Source organism: Oryctolagus cuniculus, chromosome 3, assembly GCF_051225735.1.
Source record: "Oryctolagus cuniculus isolate XC-2025 breed Fujian yellow rabbit chromosome 3, ASM5122573v1, whole genome shotgun sequence".
Lineage (NCBI taxonomy): Eukaryota > Metazoa > Chordata > Mammalia > Lagomorpha > Leporidae > Oryctolagus > Oryctolagus cuniculus.
This window is the reverse complement of record NC_142869.1, coordinates 74,022,820-74,045,636: the sequence shown is the minus strand read 5'-3', so window position 1 is coordinate 74,045,636 and position 22,817 is coordinate 74,022,820. Positions and strand designations below refer to the sequence as shown.

General features: G+C 37.5%; 1 protein-coding gene across 3 annotated transcripts in view; it reads left to right on the top strand.

The window, feature by feature from the left end:
* The first annotated feature begins 12,178 nt into the window (after positions 1-12,178).
* The window catches only part of XIRP2 (xin actin binding repeat containing 2), a 78,157-nt gene continuing 67,518 nt past the window's right edge, over positions 12,179-22,817 (top strand). For all 3 annotated transcript variants that reach the window (XM_008258699.5, XM_017342905.4, XM_008258698.5), the window contains exon 1: positions 12,179-12,336. The gene's annotated coding sequence lies outside the window, so the exon portion shown is untranslated. The remainder of the gene's footprint in view (positions 12,337-22,817) is intronic.

Sequence of the window (22,817 nt, the reverse complement as noted above, 5' to 3'; positions counted from 1 at the left end):
CTCTTCTCTCTCGCTCTCTCTCACTCTGTGTGTGTGTGTGTGTCTTTCTCTCTCATCATTAGACTTTCCTGATATTTTGTGATTTTCAAAAGCTATTTTTACTACTTTAATTAAAAGATGATCCAAAAAAAAATCTACCAAGAATATCCAACCCATGGCATTTTTTAACCAGGAAGCTCTCCTATTAAAACTTACCTCCTTTTCCTCAGTTAGATTTCAGCTTCCCTCAGTTTCTTTTATTCATTATAGTCTTTGTTTTTGTTTTTGAAAATTATATGTTTACTTTGTTACTTTTAAAATTTAAGTTTTTAACATTCAGCCACATTCACGTCAAATGCAGACTTTTTCTAGATACACATATATACTGTTTTTCTTGAAAACAGAGGTATCAGTATCACAAAATAAGGGATTCATGAAAATGATCATAATGTGGGGAAAGAAGTCTGTATTGTCAGTGAAGCAATATTAATAACTATATAAGAAATAATATGACATCCACATAATTTTTATACTATCTATATATTGACTTCCAAAGTGAGAGAAAAATTAGTGATGTTTTTCTTTCTACCTTATTTCACTTAGCAAAATGATCTCCAAATCTAGCCATTTGTTGCCAATGTCAGGATTTCATTTTTTATAAATTTATTTTATATAAAGAGAATAGATTTCATGTATTTCATATATACAGTTTTAAGAACATAAAGATACTTACCACCTTTCACACTCCTTCATTTATTATTTTTCTTTTAATTTTTGTGACAATATAGTTTCAATTTACTTAGAAATCACAAGCTTAATCCTCCAGCGGCTCAATGGGCTAATCCTCCACCTGCGGTGCTGGCACCCCAGGTTCTAGTCCCGGTTGGGGCACTGGATTCTGTCCCGGTTGATCCTCTTCCAGTCCAGCTCTCTGCTGTGGACCAGGAAGGCAGTGGAGGATGGCCCAATTGCTTGGGCTTGCACCCGCATGGGAGACCAGGAGGAGATGCCTGGCTCCTGGCTTCGGATCAGCACAGCGCACTGGCCGTGGCAGCCATTTGGGGGGTGAACTAACGCAGAGGACCTTTCTGTCTCTCTCTCTCACTGTCTAACTCTGCCTGTCAAAAAAAATTAATTCAACAGATAGAAAATAGAAAGCTCATTGTTCCTCAGGGGTATAGACAAGGGCTAGTAGCAATATCAAATCTCAAGATGTGGAATTCATTCTCACACATCACATTTTTTGTACTCTCTATGTTAACTAATATAGATCAGGAAAAACACATGATTTTTATGTTTTTGAGACTGGCTTATTTCACTAAGCATAATCCTCACCAATTGCATCCAGTTTGTTGCAAATGACAAAATTTCATCCTTTTTATGGCTGAGTAGTATTCCATCATGTAAATATATATCACATTTTCTTTATCCAGTCATCAGTTTATGGATATCTAGGTTGGTTCCATATGATATTATGGTTTTTGTTTCCATTTCCCTGATGACTAGTGATTCTGAGCGTCTTCTGTGTCTATGGGTCATTTGTATTTCATCCTTTGAAAAATGCTTGTTCACATCCTTAGCCCATTTCTTAACTAGATTCTGATTCCCCAGCTCCTTATATATTCTGGTTTCTTAGCTTGATATAACCCATTTGTCTGGTTTTTTGTTGTTGTTGTTGTTTTTGTTTTTTTGTTGTTGTTGTTTTGTTTTGTTGTTGTTGTTGATTGCCTGTGGCTCTGGGTCATATCTAAGAACTCTTTGCCTAGGCCAATGTCTCGCAGGATTTCTCCTATGTTTTACTCTAGTAATTTGATGGCTTCAATTCCTAAGTTTAGATCCTTGATTTACTGTGAGTTGATATTTGAAGAGTGTAAGGCCGGGTCTTATTTCTACATGTGTAAATCCAATTTTCTCAACACCTTCTGTTGAAGAGATGGTCCTTTCTCCATGAAATGATTTCAGTTCATTTATCAAAGATTGGTTGTAGATATGTGGAATAATTTCTGGGGTTTCTATTCTGTTTCATTGGTCTATATTTTTTTAATGCTGGAGGATGTTTGATTATAACTGCCCTGTAGGGTGTCTTGAAATCTGGTACTGTGATGCCTCCAGATTTGTTTTTATTCTTTACAATTGCTCACTGAAATCAATAGCATTATTATATACTAACAATATTCTGGCTGCTAAAGAACTTCTCAGTCACATTTACAATAGCTACAACAAATTTAAATATCTTGGGATTAATTTAACCAGATATGAAATATTTCTATAATGAAAATTACAAAAAATTAATGCAAAAATAGAACCTCCCAAAAATAAAAAAAATCTTCCATGTTTGTGGATTAGAATTATTAATACTATCAAAATATTTATAAAATTCAAAACAATTTACTTATCCAATACAATCCCAATCAAATTCCACAGACATTCTTCACAGAACTAGAAATAGTACCCTAAAATCCATATGGAAACACAAAAGCCCTGAATAGCCAGTCTTTGGCTTAAGAGACACATATAATCCAAATCATATTTAAGGGGTAGGGATAATCCACATACTAAGTGACTAGTGAAGAACATGTTTCTTTTATTTTTGTATCAGGAGCCAGATCATGCAAGCACTCCCCAGTATGTACTTCCAGGGTGTGTCAAGAGGGCTCACATTTGGCTTATTAGTCAAGTGTTCACAGAATCCTGTGGCCTCAGATAATGCCAGTTTATTCTGTGGTGGCATAGTTATTAATAGTGATTCTTTCATTCTCTAACATCATGTCACTACATAAGATTATGACATGATACAAAAATGAGTAATATATGCAGAGGCTCTTAATCATATTTTATTAATATTGTGACATAATTTAATGGAATTAAACAGGTGAAAGGTATGGTTAATAACTCAGCTACAATTGAGTTGCTTATATTTTAATCCTGCTCACATGCACATATAACGTACTTGAATGGGTCATGCCACTGACAAAATTCAAAGCAGAGTGCTTAATCCTAATTTATAGGTTTGTATTAAAGATCTTCACAAAGTTCATGGAATATTCATATTTTTGCTGGCTATGGGAACCAGCATTTAGCCTAGTGGCTAAGATACCAGTTAAGATAGCTACCTTCTACATCAGCATACCAGGGTTCAATACTTGGCTCGGGGCCGGCGCTGTGGCACAGCGGGTTAACACCCTGGCCTGAAGTGCCAGCATCCCATGTGGGTGCTGGTTCATGTCCCAGCTGCTGCTCTTCTGATCCAGCTCTCTGCTATGGCCTGGGAAAACAGTATAAGATGGCCCAAGTCCTTGGACCCCACGTCTGCATGGGAGGCCCAGAAGAAGCTCCTGGTGCCTGGCTTCAGATCTGCGAAGCTCCGGCCTTTGCGGCCATCTGAGGAGTGAACCATCAGATGGAAGACCTCTCTCTCTCTCTCTCTCTCTCTCTCTCTGCCTCTCCTCTGTGTAACTCTGACGTTCAAATAAATAAATATATCTTTAAAAAAAAATACTTGGTTCAACTCCTAACTCCAGCTTCTTGCTAATGCAGGTCGTGGGAGGCAGTGGTGAGCTCAAGTGAATACGTTCTTGCCACTCACATGGGAGATCTAGATTTGTCTCTCAGTTTGTGTATTTGATTTGGCCTAGTTGAGGCTATTTTAAGCATTTGGGGATTGAACTAATTTTTGGAAGATCAATCTCTCTCTATCTCTATATCTTTCTGCCTCTTAAATAAATAAATACAATTTTGAACCATGCATGGATTTCAAGGTTTTTTTTAACACCAAAATAAACTCCTTTTTTTTTTTATTTGAGAGGCAGAGAGAGAGGGGGCAAGTATGTGCATTCCCAACTGCTGGTGGATTCCCCTAATTGCCACAGTGTCTGGGGTGGGACAGGGCTGTAGCCAAGAGCCCAGGAATTCAGTTCAGGTCTTCCAGGCAGATGACAGAAATTAAATCACTTGAGCCATGATTAACATCTCTTAAGATCTGCAATGACAGGAAACTGGAGTCAAGAGCTACATCTGGGAATAAAACCCAAGTACTCTGAGATGGGACACAAGTGTTTTAACTGCTAAATATCCATTCTATAAAGTTACTCTTTAATTCCATTGTTCTACAAACTTTTTGACATACCCTTGTATGATAGATAAAAAATATAAATTTTAAGTATTAATATATTTATTTTCTAATTTTAAAAAGTTTAGATGGGCCTAATGTGTCTAGAACTTACATGTCATATGTAAGTTGTCCTATCTTTATTTATTTTATTTTATTTTATTTTATTTTATTTTATTTTATTTTAAAGGCAGAGTTACAGAAACAGGGAGAGAGAGAGATCTTCCTTCCACTGGTTCATTGACTTCCCAGATGGTTGCAACAGCCGGGGCTGGGCCAGGCCAAAGCCAGGAGCCGGGAGCTTCTTCCGCATCTCCTATGTGGTGGCAGGTTCCCAAGTACTTCAGCCATCTTCCACTGCTTTTCCCAAACCATTAGCAGGGGGCTATATTGGAAGTGGAACACTAAAAACACAAAGCGGCTCCCATGCGGGATGCTGATGTTACTGATGGTGGCGTTACTAACTACACCACGATGCTGGCCCCAGTTGTCCCAACTTTAAAGTCCCCACTCCTCCTGTCTTTGAAGAACCCTTGAGAGTTTATTTTGCTTCCAATGTACAAAGTCTTCGTATTGCAGGCATGCACTACTTTAATCTCAGTAGTTATTAGTATGTAGAAAAGTTTATCCTTTTCAAAACTGTCATCCAACACACATAAAAGTGATTGGATAGAATTTTCAGTTCAAGGTCAGGACAAATAATATTCCAAATAATGTGAGCCTATAGATTCAGCAGAACTGAGCCCTATACCAATTTTTGTTTATTATTAACTTTTTCCTTTGGAAGAGTTATTTAACATCACTCATCCTCAGTTTATTTTCTAGGAAATGATGAAAACATCAATATCTTGGAGTTTATGAGTTAATAAGAGAAAATAAATGTAAATACCTAATAAAATCCCTGTTCCAATCCCTTTATAAAGTATGGATATTCTTGTTATGGGAAAATTAAAGAAGAAAGATTTACTGCTTTTCTTGGAAAGTTTTTTTAATAAACATTATTTGTTAGAGAAGTTTTAGGTTTGCAACAAAAGTTAGGGTAAGGTAGAGAGATTTTTTCATATTCTCCTTGCCCTTACCACATACATAGCCTACTCCATTATCAGCATTGTTCCCCAAAGTGGTCCATTTCCTACTATTGATGAATTGACATTAACAAATCATAATCATCCGAACTCCATAATTTGTATTAGGATTCATTCTTGGTGTTAATCATGGACCTTAAAATCACCCTGTTCTGCTGACTTATCCTCCCCTCCCCCACTCCCATCTCAATTCTAGAAAATGAGTGATCTTTTTAGTCTTTTTACTTTTTTGCCTTTTCCAAATGTAGTAGAGCTGAATTACATAGTACATAGCCTTTTCAGGCTTTAATATGCATTTATGTTTCCTCCATGTGTTTGATTGGTTTATTTTTTAAAGATGAATTTTTTAAAGAATGGATTCCAATAGGGGAAGAGAAAGAAGAGGCAAAAAAAAGCAGCCGTATACTAAAAGTGGATGATAAAAATTGATATGCTTACAATAAATTTAAATTAAACATCTTGTACTCTGACCTTTTTTCCAGCAGACTGAATCCTATCCCTTTTTTTAAAAAAAAAAGATTTATTTTATTTATTTGAAAGACAGAGTTAATTAGAGAGAGAGGTCTTCCATCCACTGGTTCACTCCCCAGATGGCCGCAACGGCTGGAACTGTGCCAATCTGAAGCCAGGATCCAGCAGCTTCCTCCGGGTCTCCTATGTGGGTGCAGGGGCCCAATGACTTGGGCCTTCTTCTACTGCTTCCCCACGCCATAGCAGAGAGCTGGATCGGAAGAGGAGCAGTCAGGACTCAAACCAGCACCCATAGGAGATTAACCCGTTGCAGAACAGCGCCAGCCCCTGATTGGTTTGTTAGTTTATTTCTGTAAGTGCTGAATAAGGTTGCATTGTCTGGAGGACCAGAGTTTATACTCACCTACTATAAGATACCTTAGGTGATTCCATGTTTTGGCAATTATGAATAAAGCTGCATTAAACATCCATGTTCGAGTTTTTGTGTAGAACACAAAGTTTACTTTGGGTAAATACAAAACAGCGTGATTTCTGAATCATATATTAAGAGAATGTTTACCTTTGTTTACAACCAATGAGCTGTCTTCCATAGTAACTCAATTATATTTCCACCAGCAATGAATGAGATCTTCTGTTGCCCCATATCCTCACCAGTATTTGGTGTTGTCAGTGTTCTAGATTTTGGCCATTATAATGTTGTTTGAATATGCATTTCCCTGATGAAATATGATGTGGAGTATCTTTCACATGGTTATTTGCCATTTGTATATCCTCTGAGATGAAGTGATTGTTAAGGTTTTTGAGCCATTTTTAAATTGAATTTTTTGTTTTTAATTGTTTAGTTTTAAGTGTTCTTTGAATATTTGGCTAAGAGTCATTTATCAATGTTCTCTGCAATTTTCTCTGAGTCTGTAGCTTGTCTTTTTATTCTCTTGACATGCATTCCACAAAGTGAAAATTTTTAGTTTTAATCAAGTTCAGCTTATCAATTCTTTCATGGATTGCACCATCAGTGTTAAGTTTCTAACCTCACCCTGAACTCTATAGATTTTATCCTGTTATCATCTAAGAGTCGTATAGTATTATGTTTTATAATTAGAGCATTTAATGATAGTTTTCGTGAAGGATATAGGGGTTAATTCTATCTTTGTTTTATTTTTATGTGTATGTCTAGTAGTTCCAGCACAATATATTGAAAAGAGGGAAGTTTGGCTTATTTGTTCCTGCCCCCAGCTTTTTGAAATCGTATTTGGCAAATAAAAATTACATATATCTAGAGTACAAGGAAATGTTTTGATATATGCGTACTATGTAAGATGCTGAAGTTAAACTAATTAATTTATATGTTACCATTCCATAAAAGAAGAAAGTTATTTAATTTACTTGAGAGGTAAAGTCGTAAAGGGAGAGAAATACAAAGAAAGAGCACTTTCATCCACTGTTTCACTCTCAATTGCCAAGAAAAACCTCCGACTAGGCTGAGAGCCAAAGTCAGGAGCCAGGGTCTCAACCCAGATTTCCCACAAGGGTGGCAGGAATGAAATCACTTCAGCCTCCACTGCTGCCTCCTGGAGCCTGTGTGAGCAGGAAGCTGGAGCCAGGAGCCAGAACTTGTTTCCTAACTCAGCAACCTGAGAGGGTTCCTGACTATCTCAACCTCTATGCCAAATGCCCACCCACAAGAAAGCTTTCATATTAACGAGCATAAAACAAGAAACGAAACCAAATGAGTCCTCAGATGTACCTTTTTTTGTGTCATGAAAAGTAGTTTTACTGGCAAATGTTAGCACTAGGAAAAGTAGATAAGAGAATAAATTCATGATGACTGATGACCAGATAAAGAAGCACATAGATTTACCGAATTCCCTAACCAGATAAATTTTATTTCAAGTTACCAAGAACACCTACAAATATAAATTCAAGAAAAGACCTAAAATCATGCATCAGTTTTATTTTAGACAGAGTTCTTCAGTGATTGTATGGCATACTATATGGCAGTGGTTCAATTCCATTAAATATTCTTTATTATAGACTTAAATATAAATAGATTGCAGCTTGTGAAGAACACAACTATATTATGGCATAAGCCAACTGTAATAATGGGAGAGCACTACTGTCATTTACTTATGCCTATAAAACTAAGCAAATATAAAAGAAATTGACTTGTCAGTATCATTTAAAAAGTGACTTAATAAACTATAGATATATAGATAGATCTAATGGACCCCGCTCTCTCTCTATATATAGCATATATATATATATGACTCAACAATGCCATATTTCTGAAGAAAATCTAGTGAATACTTTTTGATGTTCAACATAAAACCAGTATCTAAACCAAAGCTCTCTATTTTTTATGCACCTATCTTCCAGATTACTCATCTCACTTTTTTCTGTCTCTAATCTACTGTTCAACCCTTGATTAAGCTCTTAATATCTGATTTTATATTGCTAAATTTTTGAATATTCATTTCATTTGTTTTGTAATTTTAGTATTCTCATGAAATCCTCATCTTTTTGTTCTTTTTCAAAAAAAAATTTAATGTATTTATTTGAAAGAGAGAGTGACAGAGAGAGAGAGAGAGACAGTGATCTTCCATTCATTGTTTCATTTTCAGATGCCCACATGAGCCAGGTCTGGGCTAGGCCTAAGCCAAGATTCAGAAACTCCATCTGAGTCTCTCACATGGTTGACAACTCCTCAAGTATTTGTGTGATCATCCATTCCCTTCCCAGGCACAGTAACAACTATATCAAAAGAAGAGCAGCCAATACCTGAACCAGCACTCCAATATGGGATGCTGATGTAAGTGGTAGCTTAACTCACTGTGCCACAATGCCACCCCATCCATGTTTTCTTATTTTCTCTGTGTTATTTCCTATATTTTCTTAATTACTGTATATCAAGCATGATTATTTTAAAGTTGTCTGCTAATTAAAATATTTACAATGTCCACTTCCTTTGTCTGGTTTTATTTTTGAATTTTCAGTGACAGTGATCTGTCTCTTTGCATGCTCATATTTTTATAATTGAAAATCAAATAGTGTATATTCAAAATCAGAGATTACAAATCTCCAGATGATGCTATCTCATAAGAGAGATTCAACCTTCCCTTTGCCAGAAGGACAGATAGGAGAGGAGAAGGGAAAACCAACACATTTCATGGTTTTCTTTGAAAATCTGTGAGATTCTTCTCTCTTCAGCACTGAGACTAAAAGAATCTATATTTGTGAGGTCTTTGGTTCATATACGTGGACCTATGCCCTGTGAAGATTCAGAATGTCGCAATTGCCTTGAGAGAGAAGTAGTCTGGACTTGAGTCAAATCACCAAATTTTTCACAGAAATAATTGCCAAAATGTCTGCTGGTTTATTTATCTCCCATTTGCCAGGAGCCAATACTGAAATCTCAGCTTCTAGCTAAGATCAAGCAAACATCTCCAGAGAAAAAGCATTTGTTTCAAACTGTTTAGGGTCAACTCCCGTTTTATTTGGGGACACTCACCTGTCCTCTTAGTACCTATCTCTTAAGTATCCTAAAAACGTTGACTATTCCATTTTATATTTCTATGTTTGGGCTTACAATTCTATTCCACCATCCTGTAAGATTTTGGAACTTAACACATATCCTTGGGAGCAAACAGAATTTGCAGCCCATCTACTCTTCAGTTCTGTCACTTGTGCCCATGTAACTGCCAAAAGTTCTGCTGTTTTTCCTTCCCCCAGCAGGTGCACTCTTCCTGGGCCAAGCCCATATTCTCAGCCTCTACTTGCATCCAAAATTGACAAATAGCCCTCTTAGCCTCAGATCTTCAGCTCATATTCACATGGTTCTTACCTTGAATTGGACTCCCTCTGGTTCTTATTAGTTTGACTGATCTCTGTTGCTTTGGATATATTATCTTTTTGATTGAAACAGGTTTTCTAATTGTTCTCTATGGGAACAATTATCCTGGTGCTAATTACTCCATTCTGCAAGATCCCATGTGAATTTCAGTGAGTGCATTACTGGTCTAATCAGTAGAGGTATCCAGGTAATGTGAAAATTGAAGCATATTTATAATTTAGATAGTAAAAGTTTCCATTTGAGCTTTTCTAAGACTATTTATACAGTGACTTGTATCAAGGTATTCTATTTGTATATCTATCTTTCTATTATTCATGTACACAGACAACTTGCTTTCAGAGTAATTTCATGGTAATAAAATTGATTTCTATTAAAGAATAAAATTTAGTGTCAAAACCACTGAAATAGCAAATGGTCAGAATCCAGATGCTACTGTTCACTTCATCCTCATAACTAAAATAAAGTAAGCCAAATTATGTTTAACTAATTTTATAGATGAACATTTTTGCTTTACCTTCAATAGTTAATTTATGCATGCTACAATGGATGTAACTATATTTTTCTCAATCCATTGCCAATTATTTCATAATGTGCCACAAAAGTTTCTTTTCCAATCCATTTCTTTATTTTAGCAATGTACAATAATTGGAGCTTTAGACTATTATAAATCATTGGAAAATTCACAATGAGACAAACATGAAACATGGCTTTTTTGTATATGTGGTTAAATCACTCATACCTTCTTTCCAGAAAGACAGTAACTTTGAAGAAATGCTATCACAAATGAAACCTAAAGCAAAAAGTTAAAAATTCAATCTTCAAAAAGGAAAAAGAAACCAGGGAGATATGTTTACTTAAGATATTAGTAAAGTAGATGTCAGATACTTGAGTAGTTAGCAATATCTCAAAAAGAGTAAAATTTCCATGATTATCATTAACAAGTATATGCAAATACAAGAATGAAGTTGACTGCCATTTGAAGGGTAAGTCTCCTCATAAATTAAATTGAATTATTGATATTTTAGATCTAGTACAATTGTCTCATGTACAAGGCAAGGTAAAATAATATTGTACTAAGTATATTAGGCTCATGTAATAATGTAATGATTATTTTAGATATATATAAAATCCAATTTAATCTTGAGAACAATTTAAAATTGGCAAACTCCATCCTACTTCATCACCGATGAAGACAGCTAAGCTTAGATAACATTTGAAACTTGCCGAGGTTATGGAATACAGCTAGTGGTGAAGCTGTGCTGAAATACTGTCTCCATTAGCTGTTAGAAGCTTCTGAAATGATTTCAATGTTCTATATTTGTATTGTCTACTACATAGCAAGTACCCAGTTTCTATAGATTGAGTACTTAAAATGTGAGGAATACAACTGAGGGACTGAATTTTTTATTTAATTTTAATCAATTAAAAATTAAATGGTCCCATATGCCTACTAGCTACTCTCCCGGTATGCACAATTATAAATAATTAGACTCTAACAGCACCTGTCCCAGGAAAATTTTATGGAGTATACAAAAAAAACTCTCAGAAGTTTTTTCTTATAATTAATAAATTGGCATATTACTCCTCAACATATGATTAAAAAGAAACTAAAATTGTGTATGAAAAAAATGTAATGTATAAGCTGATTTTTATTCAAAATAATATGATAGCTAGTTTACTGGTAAACATGTTGTAAATGAAATGGAGCATATATAATTCCAGCGCTTTCTCAAAGTGGAAGGGCAGGTCCCTCTTTATTTGGGTTTACTGGTAGACCAGTTGGATACACACTGAACACCATATTAGAAAATAATAGGAGCCTGAAAAGATAGGGGAAGCTGACTGTAGTTTATATTTACTTAGAATATATTAGTTGTTGGCATTATGGAGCTCATGCAACAGTTCCCCTATTTTCTTCTTGGTTAGGTTGACAGGGTGTGCTGAGTCAGTAAGGTAGCTGCAAAGGACATTTAATATGATTTGCTCAGGAGCATGTGAGGTGACTTCTCTTCCGTGCCTGCTCTTCTTCATGCCAAATGATTTTAAACTAACATAAACAGACAGGAATTCCACAGTAAGTGTTCCCTTAATTCTTTCTAGAATGCTGTCTCACCCCTCTTCCTTGTTTTTTTTGTTTTTTGTTTTTTTTTTAACCAAAAGAAAACTTACTTCATAAACACTGGAGTAGTGTTTTGCTCTATATGTGACACCTCAAGGGAAAAAAAAAAAAACAACTAGTGTTTAGCTAAGAACATTTTGTGCAATAAAAACATTTCCACTTCCTCAGAATGCATATGAACAAGTCCACCAAAATAAATTAGAACTTTTCCTACCTGCATTATTTTCATATTCCTAGTTCTTAAAATATTGAAATTATTTTTTTTAATTCAAGTCATCCAAAGACTTTCCTCCCCCCTTTACGCTGGTTACTTTCCAGACTTCGTTGAGAATTTCTGAGTTGGCCTCTATCCATGGCTGCAGGAGGAAGTTTGATGGACTGCACATGTGTTAGAGCCATGCATACATTAGTGAGGTCACTGTGAGGCAGCCTGCTCTACGAGGCAGAGTTCTGGAAAGAGTGGTTGACTCAGGCCCCACCTATACAGAGCTCAGTTCCTAAAAATAGGGACACGTTGCATCCTTTAGTTGCATGGCTAAAATAAATTCAGCCGTCCCTTGTAGTTGCTTGATAGACCCTTCAGTGGAGCTGGCCTCCACTCCACCGATTCCTTTCAGGGGACTGGGAAATTGCTGTACACGAAACAAGGGAGGAAAGTATTGAGTGAAGACTATAAAGACATAGGAGATATCAGCGAACTTTCGGTTGAGTCTAAACATTACGGAAGGTACGTGTAAAACAGTCATTGGTACACATCTTCTTCCAGGTTTGTAAATGCTCTGTCTAGGTACTGAAGATCAATGAAGACCATATAGGTCAAATTATAATCACTGTAAATGAAAATATTCACCTGGATTTGGTTTTTTGATAATACTTAGCACTGCCTTATATTCCGAAATTGATGGCTTCATACATAAGACTCTTTGCAAATTAGCATTTTTTGTATTTAATATTGAATGACAATGAGCCAAATTTGATAAACTCATATGGGTTAAAAATACAGCACAACGTTTAGCAAAAACTTTAGTTTGTCCTTTATGAGCATAAATTGAATGAATATATTAAACTATTTCTTTGACTTTGGTGAGGGAACGGAAGAGATTAAATATTTTCAACTGTTGCAGCTTGCTCAGAGAAATGTATGAAAATTATTCTTTCCGAGCCATGTTTGATTTTTAAGTCCTTGCTCCAGCCATACTGTTATGTCCACTGAGAGTATTACTGGAGTAAGGATTAAAGAATCAGGTTCTTACATGTTTTGCAGAATTAACAAAAGCATTGCCAGTTGGATCTGCCAGCCCTAATTATAGTAGCTACAAACTTAAACAGAGAAGACTGAGATTGTACTTTAAAAGTATCATGCCCTGTGTTGTTTCAAATGGATTTTTTCTGTTTTCAATTGCCTGTGATTTACCTTAATTTGGTCCTGTTGTACTTTAAGTGTTTAGGTGTTAAAGAGTGAAGTGATTTGGGAGAGACATTCTAAGGGAACTTCTTAAGACACCAAATAATTCAAGGACACTTTAAGATTGCATAATACAGAGTTTAAATTTAGCCAGCTGGTGCTGAAATGAAAGATATTTTATTTTTACCATAGCTCTATTTGGTCACTGACGAGCTGTAGGTTGTTTGAATTATTTTAAAATTTTATGTGCAAGGTGCCAAAGGGGACGTAAAATATTTACTTCAACTACATTCAAGACCATGAATTTTAACATGGCAGACCTCCCATTTTGAGTTTTAGAAGATATTATTATTGAGTGGCGAAAATATTGGATCAGAAATCAGAAAATCCTGAATTCCATGCTCTAATATTTCCCTGCTCCTATGCCTAATATTGTAATATTTTTCCTTCTTGCTGTCAACATGTAAACTACCAACTAGACCCATTTTTAAAAGCCAGCCAGCATTTCGGATGTCTGCAATATGGCAAAGTGCCAGCTGTTTGGGGAAAATGTAGTCCACGGTTTGCACTGAATGCTTCTGCTTTCATCTGGTGTGGGCATCTTTAAGAAACAGCTTCTCCCAAACACCTGCAAAATAGAAGCAGACATTCTTTCATGATCACAGAGGGCTTTGCTGCAGAAAACACTCGTGTACACATGTCAGCCCACGCCTGGTGTCTTCTGTGATTACAGAGGACAGGAGAATGTCGCCTTTCCTCAGGTTTACTTTTGGGTAGGAAGCCCGCTGAGGTCACGGATAATTTACCATTGTTTACAGTTGATAAATGCCTGTTATTCTATCAGTTCCAGCATTCTGCCTCTCACATCACAGCCACTACATTTGAAAACCTCTGTGCACAGCATTCTCTTTACTTTCTTGGTAAAATTGTACTTATGATGAGATAATTTGGGGTTGCACTCTTTTTATAACTTCAATACTTGGAACTGATTTATTCTCCCTCTCCATTCCCCCATCTTCCCTCTCCTCTCCCCTCCTTCTCCCTTCTCCCTTCCCTCCCTCTCCCCACTCCTTCTTCCCCAATCAATCCTTCAACTCTGGGTATTAAGAGAAACTATTTTGGAAGGTCTGTTTGATAACCAGGACTCATGTCTAGGTTTGGTAATTTATAGAGCAGGAGTTTACACTTAATAAGTGTCTGGCTATGTAATTCTGAGAGTGTTGATTGAATAGTTGTAGGGGGACAGAACTTAATTGACATTATTTGTCCTTTTTATTTGCTTCCCATCTCCTCTTTGGGAAGCATTAAAGTTACACTTTGAAATTTAATTAAATTGTAATTTGTTTTTTCCTACTTCTGAAACAAACACTTGCTCATTCAAATCACAAATTCATCCCTATCCCTTGTAGAGTGGTGAGTAATTTCAGACTTTTTCAAATTCTTTATAAAGGTTTTTTTTAATTTTTAGTTTTTAGCAGTTTCAGTATAGTTCATAGAGACAATAACACTGATTTATGCCATAAAAGTGTATCATCTTTTTAGAACTGTGTAGTATGTTGTATTGTCTGTTTCCTGACACTAAATATATCTTTTTCCCACACTGCCAATTCTCCAATACCAACTGGAGATCTTACAATTCAATATTGCACTAAACAAAGACCCTAATTCTTGGACTTAACAAAAATCCCACAGATTAAGGGCTCAGTCCCACAGGACTGTCCCCACTTCAGATATCAACTGAAACTGGAACACTCAGGTTACCACTCTCTTCCAGCTCTCTACTGCTTCAGAGGTTCCCACAAACCTCTCCCCAGGCCCAGGAGTTCGCTAGAGAGGTTCACAGAACACAGGAAAGTATTGTGCTTACTGTCACTAGTACACTATAAAGGGTACAACTCAGAACAGCCAAATGGGAGCAAGGCATATGGCAAGGTATGGCGGGGAAGAGTGGAGGCACAGAGCCACTGCACCTTCTCTGCTGTGTTCACCAACCCAGAAGCTCATCAAACTCGGACAGTTAGGGGCTTTGGGTGGTTGCAGTACATAAGGCAGTGACCAAGTCACTGGCCATTGCTATTTGGACTCAATCTTTAGCTCCTCTTCTCAGAGGTGCAAGGTAGGGGGTGAAAGTTCTAAGCTTTTAATCATTTCATTGGTTTTTCTCGCAAACAACTGGCATTCAAGCTACTCCCCACTCCCACCATGAACGCTACTACTCCTAGTTGTCAGGAATCACTTTGTGAGTATATAAAAGATACAGCTACTCGGGACACTTGCAAAGTTTCTGTGCCAGAAACCAGGGACAAAGACCAAATAGTCACTTTTTTATTATACTTCATTTGTCCACAGTGTGCTTCCCTTTGAAACTTCAGAGCCACAATTTGCTACCATTTGTTTTCCTAGTCATGGGAATCTTCCTCTTGCAAATTTGTCTAGCTTGTGTGTTGTTCCATTTGTGCAGTAGAATCAGAACACAACATACAATGCAATCAGGCAATGAAAACAGCAAGGCCTTTTTTTTTTTTAAGTTGAAAATCTACAAGTTTGAATAATTATTTATGTCAGTTTTGATACAATAATTGACAAAGAGGCTTATTTAATGACTCATGAAAGATTGTGGGACTAAATGATGGCATGAAAATAACTTGACCGTGAGCAGCACAGTAGGTCATCAAAATTCTAGGAGAGGAGTTATGTTCATTAAAATGCTGCCGATGCACCAGATTCTGTCCCGGTTGCTCCTCTTCCAGTCTAGCTCTTTGCTGTGGCCCAGGAAGGCAGTGCAGGATGGCCCAGGTCCTTGGGCCCTGCACCCACATGGGAGACCAGGAGGAAGCACCTGGCTCCTGGCTTCTGACCTGCGCAGCACGCCGGCCGCAACGCGCAAGCCATAGCGGCCACTTGGGTGGTGAACCAACAGAAAAAGGAAGACCTTTCTCTCCCTCTCTCTCTCTCTTGCTGTCTAACTCTGCCTTTCAAAAAAAAAGTAAAATAAAATAAAATGCTGCTGATGGTAAAAAAAACATGTATTACTTAGGTAGCATGAAGAAAATCAGTGACTATTTGGTTTAATTTCTTTAAGTTCTAGATTAAGAAAACCAAGGCAGGGAACACTAATGAGTAACTCATACACGGTTTAAGCACAGAGAATGAGATGGGACCTAACTCTCAAAGTTACTTTCTAGTGCTTCATGTTACTCTGCAAATCTCTGCATCTTAACATCAACCCAGCCCCACTCACCTTCAAGACTTGGATACATTTTGAGTTATATATTGACAGAGTCTTTTTTTTTCCAGTAATATTCTTTGGTTGCTTTTCATTCTGCATTTCACCTTTCTCTTAAAATTAAGACAAACTGTAGAGAAGGAGGTCTGAGTCACATATTGTTAAAACTATATAGGTGAAAACTGCTTATTTTTCAATTTTACTAGACATTCAAGTATGTTCAGCTTTTATGTTAAATGAGATTCCCACTGTAACCCCCACTGTCTTGTCTTTTCCCTGCTCTCCTTGGCAGGACAGCAAATAGATCTTTGCTTTTCACATTTCTCTAATGTATGCAGGATACATCCTTGTTGCCTGGCAAAGTGAGTGCTAGAGATATGTCAGACTGTTCAAAAGTAAATAATCGCCAAATTGTTTCAGGCATACATATGACTTTAAAAAACACAATACTAAAAGAGTTTATTTGGGGAAGTTAATCAGAGATCTGATGGCATCTTCCATAAAATATGAATTAATTTGGCAGTTATCAATATAGAATAGCTAAAAAAAGGTTACTACTAATTTTGAAACCACAGGCTGGCATTAAAAATGATTTCAAAACATGTTTATGGTGTTTTTTATTTTAAGTTCAATAAATGTGGACTGCATATAAAATAATGTTTAGATAACAATTATATATTTTATCTCTTAATTCACAGGAGCTTAATTGTATTGAAATAAAATGCAGGTGTGCCAATATTATAAAGCGTGTGGGAGTTTGAAAACTATAAATGTTAACTTTTCATAAGTAGAGTCATGTTTTCTCCATTTAATCACAGTAAAATTTTATGGATAATTTATTAAAATCTCTGTTGTTTCATTTAAGTCAACATAGTCATAATAAGAATTCACCTTTATATTATGTAGCCAATAAACCAATTAGACAAATAATTAGAAGTTTATAAATAAATATAATATTTAAGTGCTGCAGGGAATCAGTGAAAAGTCTTTTTGTAAATTTAAGGACATCCTTTGATTCATCTGCTTTGTAATTTGCAGTTTTCAAATGTATACTCAAGGGTCATAATATCAAGTTGGAATATTCTGGGGAAACTGGCAGAATAAAGGAGTTTGTTATATGATGAAGGACTGTCAATTCCAGCTACAAGCTTTGTTTAAAAATCACTGCTTCTGCTTCTGTTGCATCTGGAACCATTTGCTGGGTGCTCTCTAGGGTAGAAGTTGGCTGTGTTCCTACTAGGGTCACAACCAGGAGCAAGGCACACGGGGGTGGGGCAAGAGGATACATAGAGGAAAAGCAACTGGCAGCAATCAGAAACTTGATCAACTCCTTTCCTCCGCCCTATCCCAGGATGTCTCAGTGGGCACAGAACTTCAGTAGAGCCTTGAGTCTTTTGGTAGAAAAAATGCTAGTGTTCTGTGTCCTGGAGAACGCCAAAAACATTTATTTTTAGGAATGGAACTGCACTAGTACATGTCTGCTTTCAGTCACTGACTCATTCTGGAATGGAAATAATTGGACGATTCATCATTCCTTCGTCATCCAGAGCTGGACAGCAGCCCCAACTTTTACACTGTAAAATTTCAGGGAAATGGAATTTGGGAGGCATGTGCTTGAAGTATTTTAGTGACATCATTTCATTTCTCAAAAGATTTGGTCCAGTTATTGCCACTGTTAGCTCAAAACTACTGTTTACAGTGTTGAATAAATTAACCCTAACTTCAATTTTCTTTAATTAACTTTCATTAACCATTTCAACCCAACTGGTCCCAGTTTCTCAGACTATGTCATTATGTTATATTATAACTGTTCTTTCAATTATGTTCAAATATCATCATGAACATACACAAATCTGTATGTATAATATATGTACATATATATGCATGTACAAGGGTGCTTCACGAAGTTCATAGAAAATGCATATTAAAGAAAACTATGCATGAGTTTCTAATTTTGATGCCAAAATGAACATCTTTTTAAAAGATTTCTAAAATTTATTTGAAAGGTAGAGTTACAGAGAAAGAAGGAGGGAGGGAGGGAGAGAGGGAAAGAGAGGAGAAAGAGATGGAGATTTTCCATCTGCTGGTTCACTCCCCAAATGGCCATGACAGCTGGGGTTTGGCCACGCCAAAGCCAGGTCCCCAGAGTTTCTTCAGTATCTCCCATGTGGGTGCAGGGGCCCTAGGACTTGGGCCATCTTCTTCTACTTTCCCAGGTGCATTAGCAAGGAGTTGGATGGGAAGTCTAGCAGCCGGGTCTGGAAACAGTGCTCACAAGAGATGCCAAATCATAGGTGGAGGCTTAACCTGCTATACCACAATGCCAGCCCCAAAATTAACTTATCTGTTAATTCCACTTTCCATAAACATTTTGAAGTAACTTCATGTTCTTTTCTATAAAACATAGTGCTGTACATGCTTTTTGAATATTGTTCTTCATTTCTCTCATACTCTCAAATTCTAATTGGATATTCAAAAAATGATGAGTAGCCTTCAGCAACCAATAACTGCAATAGCATGCCTAATGCCGTCCCTTTTTACTCATCATGTTAACACTGAGCAGGAAGCCGGGAAGAGGACTTCATAAATATTTGTATTGAGAAAGTGACAAGATAAATCCTAATAAATAATAAAAGTGTTTTATGGGATTACTCTTCTAGAAGGGAGTACATAAAAGGGCTCCATGGGTCGATCTATAAAATTTCATTATTGATACCATCTTTGCATTTCAATCAATCCTTGAAATTATGAAGATTTCACCAACTGTTTACAGTGTTCCCTCTTTCTCTTTCCTTTATCCATTCCTTACTTTTATTAAAATAATTCTTAATAAAATTTCTTAACCCCAGAACTATAAGTATCCTTAAATGGATGATGTGCTCTTAGTTCACCAGAATCACAAAAACAGCATCTCCCATAACCAGAAAAGGTTTCAATGGATTCTACATAACTCTTTACTGGAAAACCAGAAAATGTTGAACATGGACTTGGAGACCAGCTGCCGGGGTTTCAATTCTAGCTCTGACACTTACCTACTGATTGATATTGGGCAAACTCTGTCTCATTTCCTCATTTGAAAATAAAGATACTTGTAGTATTCTCTCTTAGGATTTCAAAGATTAAATATATATTTGTAAAGGGCCTAAAATATTGGTGTCAGGCACATAGTAAGTGCAGCATAAGCTTTTAATACCACTATTGTTATTATTTAATGTATGAGTCTAGTATAACATAATAATCATTATTAATACATTCCCAGAGAGCCAGATAAGAACATAAATTACTCAGTTACTCTATATGCTGAACGTTCAAAATAGCAACACACTACAAACTGTTTGAGAAAATTGTCTGCTTGATTTAATAGGTTGTTGTGTTGTTAAAGGCATTCTTGTCTTTCATGGATGCACTCTTCAGTTCAAATTAGATTTCTGTCCTCTCTGAAGTTTCAGAAAGCTATTAAGTTTCCTCTCTCTATTATAATTATTCCAACACTTGAAAGAAATAACCGTCTGTTATCCTTCATGTTGTCAACATCACATTGCTTAAAGACACTGAATTCTTCAACCTATACTTTAGACCTTGTTATTTCTTTGACCCGGTCCTTGGACTCTCCAAGTATTCTTTCTAATCATTTGAAACCAGCCTTGGCCCTCACACAATCTCCACAGTCTCAGAAGCCCCTTCTGCCTTTACGTGACTCATCTCCCTATTTCTTAGATCCACTCACAGCATCAGAGTAAAAACGGAAGAATTCTCGGAGGTAGGCTCTGAAAAATGTGACTGTGGAGACCAGATTTTTTTATCATGCGAATCTAAAGTAGAAAAGGCACAGAAGAATCTAATAGTAGAAGATAAAACACAAAATCATATACTAGTAAAATGGTGCAATGTGTCAAGTTCAAGCAACAAAACTGAACCACAAACAGCAGCATAAATTTCATGTCAGAAATAAGGGGACAAGGCAGGCAGGATGGATCTTCTGATTGACTGGGGCACATATTTCAAAACAGAGACCTAGAACAATTCAGATGTGTTGGAAGCTCCTGCCTCCAGGCTTTAGGGGTAGCTTGGAGAAGTTAAAGGCAGCCTGCTAGACTCAGTTCTCCCTCCCTTCAGCCTGGATGAGGTTGTCAGCTTCAGCAGTGCAGCTACCATGGAATGCCTGTTCCTTAGGTTCCCACAGTTTGGGCAAAATACACCTCACTGGAAGCCAATTCAACTTTTCTCCCACAATCTGCTATTGTTGTTCCCATACCCAGGATACCAAGTATGAGGGTGGGTATAAAAGTTCATGAATTTGTGGGCTGGCACCACGGCCAATAGGCTAATCCTCTGCCTGCGGCGCTGGCCCACAAATTCATGAACTTTTATACCCACCCTCATACTCAAAACTCCTCCGCCGGCACACCGGGTTCTAATCCCGGGCAGGGAACTGGATTCTGTCCTGGTTGCTCCTCTTCCAGTCCAGCTCTCTGCTGTGGCCCGGGAGTGCAGTGGAGGATGGCCCAAGTGCCTGGGCCCTGCACCCACATGGGAGACCAGGGGAAGCACCTGGCTCCTGGCTTTGGATCAGTGCAGTGCGCCGGCCATAGTGCACCAGCCGCAGCGGCCATTGGAGGGTGAACCAACGGTAAAGGAAGACCTTTTTCTCTGTCTCTCTCTCTCTCACTGTCCACTCTGCCTGTCAAAAAAAAAAAAAAGTTCATGAATTTTTACATTTGAAAATTTTCTGCAAGTGTTTTTGTCACTTTAGCTGACTAGTTATTATGGTCGTCATTAAACCTGGCAATCCCAGATGTTCTCTAGTTTAATATACAATCAGAAAATTTGAGAATAGAAGCACAATGGCAGGTAATATTTTTTTTAGAAAAGACATGTTGAATTCTCAAAGTTTTGGCAACAGAAGTTAAGGGATAAAATATTACCAGCAATGGGCATTGGGTACAATATGGGTAAAAAAGCTCATAGAGTGTATGTGAAAAAATGAAAAGGAAAGTCTGGGATGGAGGCCTATAGATGATACATGGTTGGATCAGGAGTGCATGTGTGTGTGTGTGTGTGTGTGTGTGGTATGTGATGTGGGTGTGTGCATGGGTGTAGGGGCTTCAGGAGGCCGGTCACAAGAGATGAATGCTATTTGTGTCTGCTCCAAGTCACTCACTAACTCCATTTCATAAAGAATGATGAAGATCGTGCTGTACAACATCAGGCGTTAGGATCCTTCTCTGGGATACTTTCTGTTATGGAAAGCAAGTGTTGTGCTTGGTCAGGTTTATGACATTTTCCTGAGGCTCTGCACTGCTGGTGCATGGGACCTAGGGCTTGGTGTCACACCTGCTTCCCTTGGCAGGCTTCCAACATCAGAGTGCACTGGAACACCTGGAAAGCCTACTGAGGTTCTTCTTCCCAACCCCAGAGAGCAAGCAGCACACTGCTAATGATTATATTGTCCTTCAAAGAAAATGTGTGTGTGTGTGTGTGTGTTGTTTGTATGGTCTGTCTGTACTTGAGCAGGGGAGACTTGTTATCTTCTTCTGCTTCAAGAATGTGATAGGCAAATTGAATGCATTTGGACATTTTTAGCTGTAACACTTTTCTAATTACATTTTGCGTCTATGGAAGACTAGGAAAAATCTGGCAGAAATGAATTTTGGCACAAAGCTCAAAGATGGCTGGTTTCACTTTCCAAGCAAACATTTTTGCACAGTTCTAATTTTCACCTGCTCAAGTAGTGCCCGGCTCAGCACTTTGGGTGATGAGCCGCATTTCTTTATGGGAGGTTCGCAGTCAAGGCATTTAGTTTTGTTCCCTCCTGAAGTTCTACTTTAATTTTCACATACTTTCTCTGTGTTGCTTAATAACCACTTTCCTAGAATTAAAAATTTAATTTCTGCTACTTAAAAAGCTGAAAGAATGAAGGCAAGAAAAACTGTCAACAGGAACCATTAAAAGATGGGCACTGGAGGCCGGCACCACGGCTCGCTTGGCTAATCCTCCGCCTTGCGGCGCCGGCACACCGGGTTCTAGTCCCGGTCGGGACGCCGGATTCTGTCCCGGTTGCCCCTCTTCCAGGCCAGCTCTCTGCTATGGCCCGGAAGTGCAGTGGAGGATGGCCCAAGTGCTTGGGCCCTGCACCCCATGGGAGACCAGAAGTACCTGGCTCCTGCCCTCGGATCAGCGCGGTACGCCGGCCGCAGCGGCCACTGGAGGGTGAACCAATGGCAAAAGGAAGATCTTTCTCTCTGTCTCTCTCTCTCACTGTCCACTCTGCCTGTCAAAAAATAAAAATAAATATACTTATTAAAAAAATTAAAAAAAGATGGCCATTGGATGTCATAAGTACTTCAAAATAAACACATTCCATAAATGCTTAATGATAAATGTGAAATATTTGTAAAGTTGTCCATTTAAATCTCAATCATCAGCTTGCTTCCTGGGAACCTGGAAATTTTAGTTCCAGGTAATAAAAATTTGTTAACCAGTTCTGCAGAAGTGTTAGGGAGGCCTCTCCCATGCAGTGTTGGGGAAAGCTGAAGCACATCTGAGAAATGCTTTGTTTTTACACCACCCCAATGTG